The sequence below is a fragment of the Garra rufa genome, chromosome 15 (genome assembly GCF_049309525.1).
Source record: "Garra rufa chromosome 15, GarRuf1.0, whole genome shotgun sequence".
NCBI lineage: Eukaryota > Metazoa > Chordata > Actinopteri > Cypriniformes > Cyprinidae > Garra > Garra rufa.
In genome coordinates this window covers 37,434,407-37,441,299 of record NC_133375.1, presented here as the reverse complement: position 1 = coordinate 37,441,299, position 6,893 = coordinate 37,434,407, and positions in this window count along the sequence as shown.

Sequence of the window (6,893 nt, the reverse complement as noted above, 5' to 3'; positions counted from 1 at the left end):
ATAATTTTAACTCATCAAAATAATGTAATTCAAGCTGAAATGACTTGTACAGCCAATTTGATACTTAACATATGCTTACGATAGCACCTGAACTTAAGTACGTTTTTAAGTTGAAGTAAGGTGGAATTTGTTTCCAGTGTATCTACTGTGTTTGTGCCATTGAACTTTGATTTGATCCAACTCTTCTCTGGTTAAATCGCTAGTCATGTGCTGATGTCAGATTGTCTATGCAAGTACTTTCATAGTGAAGTAGCAGAGGTTCTTGTGAGCAGATGACAGTCGTGTTTCCTTTGACATTCAAAGACCTTTCAGCTCAGAATATTGTTCTTGTTTTCAATCCAACATCTTTACATCCCTTATCAGGATTATGATGACATTCAGAAGTTGTTTTTGTTTCTACGAAGACTCATTATGCTATAAATGGCTTTTATATATGCTTATGATCAGATGCTGTTTAATAGACCTGTTTTTGAGCTGAAAAGCAAAAGAAATCAGAGGGAAACCATTTACTGGATGACCATGTTGTTGTTTTTATTAGTGCTTTCAAATCAATCGCATCCAAAATGAAAATTTGTGTTTGCATGAATTATGTGTGTATACTGTGTATATTTATATGAATATATCAATACACACACATACATGTATATATCTAAGAAAATATTTACACGCGTGTGCGTGTATATTCATATATATACTACCAGTCAAAAGTTTTTGAACAGTAAGATTTTTAATGTTTTTATCAAAGTCTTTTCTGCTCGACAAGGCTACATTTAAAAACATTTTTACTATTTAAAATAACTGCTTTCTCTTTGAAAATATTTTCAAATGTAATTTATTCTTGTGATGCGAAGCTGAATTTTCAGCATCATTACTTCAGTCTTAAGTGATACATTTCCTTCAGAAATCATTCTAATAAGCTGATTTGCTGTTTAAGAAACTATATTTCAATAAATCAATATTTAAAACAGTTGAGTAGATTTTTATCAGGATTCTTCGATGAATAAAAAGATCCAAAGATCTGCATTTTTCTGAAATAAAAAAGCTTTTGTAACATTATACACTATACTTCAAAAGATTGGAGTCAGTATTAGTTTTCTAGAAGAAAATTATAGAAATAAATACTTTTATTTAGCAAGGGTGCTTCAAATTGACCAAAAGTGATGATAGTGAAGTGATTTGAGATAAATGCTGTTTTTGATAAATGAACTTTTTTTTTTCATCTAAGAAACCTAATAAAAAATTCCACTCAGATGATTTTAACAGAATAATAAATGTTTTTTGAGCAGCAAATCAGAACATTTGACTCAAGTAATGATGCTAAAAAAATTAAGTTTTAAAATCACCGGAATAAATTAAGTTTTAAAATATATTCAAATAGAAAACCGTTATTTTAAAAAATAAAAATATTTCAAAATTTTTACAGTTTGTTCTGTACTTTGGATCAAATAAATGCAGGTTTGGTGAGCAAAAGAGACTTATTTAAAAGCATTAAACATAAAACACCTTACTGTTCAAAAACTTTTGACTGGTAGTGTATATGATTTACATTATATGAAAATATAAATATATATTACCTATATTTCCTAAAAATATACATGTATGTGTGTATTTATATACATATACACATAATTATGCGCAGTACACACATATTATGTAAACACACTTATTTTGGATCCGATAAAGTCCATTTACTCACGATTAATCAATTTGACAGCACTATTTTTTATATACACAGATCTAAAAAAGAGAAAAGTAGTTTTATTGTGTACATTAGCAATATCAGCTTGGGAAACTACTGTAGTTATACAACATTACAGCTCATCTATGTGTTAATGTGTCCTCGTGAACTGTAATATCTATATATTATAAGCTGATTTAGCTCTATGGCTAACACATTCGAAAAAGAGTTTTAGTTTTTACCACATATATCAAGTTATATCATATATTTAATATTAAACAATATATTTTCACTGCTATTTACTGAAAAAAAATAAAGCAGAATTGCATTAATATCCACAGTGATGGATCGTTTTAGTACCTTGCTGGTGAAGAGGGAAAGATTTACTTTTCTAAACAATGTGTAGAAAATACCTTCTAGAAAAATCACAAAACAGAAAAGTTTTTTTGTTTAAAACCCAATTAACCCTTGCAAAAATCTTGTGGTTCTCAGTCAAAAAGTCCAAAAACAGCATTTAAAAAATATGGTTGTAAATTTCTTGTGCTCAGTTATTATCAAATATTGGATTCAGTCTTTTTGTCAACACGTTTTCTTTTAATTACCACAGGTTTTGTATTTCCAAGATCATTTTTGAGTGAAAAGATTGTTTTTAGATATGTTTAGCAAGGTTCACTCAAAAACTGAGGTGGATAAGCTCAGATTAATGGTAATAATATAGCATAAAAAGACATTTAAAGCAATTGTTTTTATGTAGGCCAGTCATTTTTGACTGGGGACACCACTGGGAGAGAAAAAAAAATCCTAAAAAAGTACTAAAATTGTACACGTTTTTGTGAAGTTGTGAGCAAAAATCTAGGTTTTAGTCAAATCCAACAACATTACCAAGCATTTAAAAAAAAAAAGAAAAAAGATCCCCGGATCAAAATGACCGGTTTAGGTTTCAGATCTATGCAATGTCAATGTGATCCCTGTATCATCGCGTTTAGTGACTTTAAAAGAACACTCCACTTTTTTTGGAAATAGGCTCATTCTCCAACTCTCCCCGAGTTAATAAGTTAAGTTTTACCGTTTTGAAATCCATTCAGGCGTTCTCCTGTTCTGGCGATATCACTTTTAGCATAGCTTTGCATAGATCATTGAATCCTATTAGACCAATAGCATCACGTTCAAAAATGACCAATGAGTTTCCATATTTGTCCTATTTAAAACTTGACTCTTCTGTAGTTATATCGTGTACTAAGACCGGTGGAAATGCAAAGCTGCGAGTTTCTAGGCTGATAAGATTAGGAACTACACTTCCATTCCGGCGTAATAGTCAAGGAAGTTTGCTGCCGTAATATGGCCGAAGCAGGCGGAGTAATATATGCTAAAAGTGATATCGCTAGAACAGGAGAACGGCTGAATGATTTTCAAAACGGTAAAACTCAACTTATTTACTCGGGGGGAGTTGGAGAATGAGCCTATTTCCAAAAAAAGTGGAGTGTTCCTTTAAGGTGGTTTTGTCTCTGGTTAAGTCGTCTTTTGTCTTAAAATGTCCACAGCTCGTGTTCAGCTGCCATAGGGAATCATCTGTTCTGTGGCTTTTTTACCTAAATTATTGAGTACCTTTGTATATATTTCTTTGACACCTTCGTGTTGGATGTCCAGCGACTGGATTTGGGCATTTCTTGGTTATTTTGGAGGTTGTCTTGCAGTTTCTGCCTGATGAAATGTCCTCAAACTTGCCATCAGTTGTGTGGTCGGTGCTGTCGAGAGCTACAAATTGTCTATGAATTCATTATAAATCCTGACAATTCACTGTGTAAGTGTCCTGCTGGAGACTAGAGAAGAATTAGACCGCGTTTACATTCATCTCATGATTATGTACTTGATGATAAAATCCTGTAGATGTCCACTGTCCGTTCAGACTCGAGCAAAGGGAACGTGTTTATCATTTATTCTGTATCTCATCATGTCCTCAGTGCTTGTGGATGTCTGTTCCTGTATTTTCTTAACAACATTGAAACAAGCAACAGTTATTCAGATTCCTTTTTATACTCTTCAATATATTGTTTTTTTTTTTTTTTTTTTTTTTTTTTTTACTTTCTAGGAAAAGTGTATAAATAAAGTTGTAAAACAGCTATGCACTTGAGTGTTGTTGTTTTTTTAAGCAACTTCTGTATTTTTGCAAACATCTGTTTGAGAGAATGGTTGAAGATTACAGCTAACCACAAAATTAAAATGATAAATATGATTCCCACTTTTCAGGAACATTCAGGCCTTAGTCTGCAAAACATATCAAGGTGAAGAAGTCCAGGTCAGTTTATGTATTTATTATATTGTATTTATTTATTTATTTATTTATTTTTTACATTAATTATTTTGTACTTTTATTTACTTCTTTATAGTCTTAAGTTGATAATTTATGTATTCTTTGTTTTTGTTTTTTTGTAAATTTCATTAATGGTTCTCATCAGATTTCCACAGTAACAGTATCAATACAGTAATATCATCTTGTCAGGACTCAATTAGTGTTATTTTTAAAATTATTAAATTATATTGTTTGTATTCATGTGTGATTTTATTTAATTAAAAAAAATATTTATTTTGTGCTTTTTTTTACATTATTGTTTATTATTATGAGTTTGTCTCATTAATGATTCTCATCAGATTCTCATTACTGCAATACAGTAATATCCTGTCAAGACCTCATTAGTTTTATTTATTTTTAATTATTAAATAATATTATTTGTATTATTTATTTATTTTTAAATATACATTTATGTGCTTTTGTACTTGTTTATTGTTTATTATTTTATTTTTTGTAAATTTCATTAATTATTCTCATTAGATTCTCATTACTGCAATACAGTAATATCCTGTCAAGACTCGATTGGTATTATTTGTAAAATTATTAAATCTTGTTATTTGTTTTTATTTATTAATTATGTATTTATGGTGATTCTTTTGAGTTTTTCTTTTACAACTTTGTTTATTTTTGTTATTTTTATTATTATTGTTTATTTTTTGTAAATCTCATTGATGATTCTCATCAGACTGTCAATACTGCAATAATACAGTAATCCAATAATATAATAACATCTGAACTCAATTAGTATTATTTTTTTAAATTATTAAATATTATTTAAAATAAATTGTGCTTTTTTACTTATTATTTGTACTATTATTGTTGTTGTTTAATTTTGTAATCTCATTGATGATTCTCGTCAGATCTTCCTGTCAAGACCCAATTAGTATAATTTTAAAATGATTAAATATTATTATTTTTACTTATGTATTTATTTTTTATTTAAAAAATATATATTTTTTGTGCTTTTCTTTTACTTCTTTATTGTTTATTATTATTTTATTTTTTGTAAATTTCATTAATGATTCTCATCAGATTCTCATTACTGCGATACAGTAATATTCTGTCAGGACTCAATTACTAATATTTTGTAAATGATTAAATATTTTTGTATTTATTTATGTAAAAATTATTTATTTTAGATTTTATTTATTGTTTATTGTTATTATTAATAATAATTATTATTATGATTTATTTATTGTAAATATCATTAATGATTCTGATCAGATTCTTATTACTGCAATACAGTAATATCTGGTTAGGACTCAATTAGTGTTTTAAAATTATGATTTTTTTTTTATTTTGTGCTTTTATTTTACTTATTAATTAATTACCTTTTAATATAGTTAATATTTTAATTATTTCTTGTTGATGTGTTATTTTATAAATATGTTTATGTTTAAATGACAATACATATTCAAATAAAAATATTTAACGTCATATGTATATGTATATATCTGTGTGTGTGTGTGTGTGTGTGTGTGTGTGTGTGTGTATACATTACATCGCGATTAATCGCACATTTTTATCTGTTCTAAATGTACCTTAAATTAACACTTTTTAAAGTTTTTAATACTCTAATCAACATTGGCATGGACAAATATGGTTGCTTTAAGCAAATATGTGTTTATTATCAGTGAAACCATACTTGACTAGACTAACTTGTTTCAAATGTCATAGATGTTTTTCAAATAACTTGTTCATGTCTATTAGACACATGAAAAAAAGAACATAGAAACACCAGGTTCCCATTACTTCTCTTTCTTTGCACTGAGCAATTCACTTACACAAGCCTGTTTACATTATTTGCAGGACAGGGCAGCTTACTTCTTCTGAACATGCAAAATCTACATTTATTATTACATTTCTTTGCCTCTCGGTGCCCACATACTGTAATTTAATGCAGCCAAGTTCTCAACAAAACTGTCTCCATTGTTATAATTTAGTATTTCTGTTATCAGACAACCAAAGGAATATGAAATAATAACTGAAAAAAAAATCCTGAATTATGATCATGATTCTATCACTGAAAAGAATCATTTACCGGCATCTGGACATAAGTCACTATTTCCTGCATTGTTGTTTTTAACTTCCTTTTTGAATGCCTTCAGGATCCTTTGACTTTTTAGGAGTTTAGCCATTTAAAGTTATTTGATCCCAAAAACCTGCTTCTTTTATGTTTTAATGTATTGTTTTGGTTATAATGTACTGATTGGAGAGCCTGGTCTCATGAAAATGCGCACTAGCACGACTTTCTGTTTCTATTTGGCGTGCTATTAACAAGCTGAAATTAACTTTGGCGTGCATATGATATGCAATTATACATGTGTTTGACGTGCATTTAATACGCCGTTTTCGCTTGCATACTCGTATGTGGCTTTACGCATCAACCCAACAGCACCAATAACGTAGATCGACTCCGCTTGCATTCATTAAATATGGCAGAAGTGCCGGTACGCAAGTACGCAAAAGGATAAAATACAGAAGTGCCTGCGTACCGGCCCACTTCAAGCACTGGAATGAACATAACATCTGTTTTAACTGAAAGTGCTGCTCCACTGCCGCTCACTGAACAGAGCAGACTTGGATATAAAGAGAGGGAGGTGCGCGCGCATTGGGAGACCTCACGCTCGTTCAGCAAAACCAAAGAGCCTCAGAAACTATATTAGGTTTGTCCAATTATGTGTTTATGTATTGTTGCTAGACACTTTTCGCTAGGTTGGCAACACTGTGCATCCATTTCTTTAACTATGGGCTAGGTAGTGGGTCAAACAGAAAATGTGCGTTGCGTTAATCGCGCGTTAATAAAATTAGTGCAGTTAAAATGAATTTGCGTTAACGCGCTATTAACGCGTTAATTTTGACAGC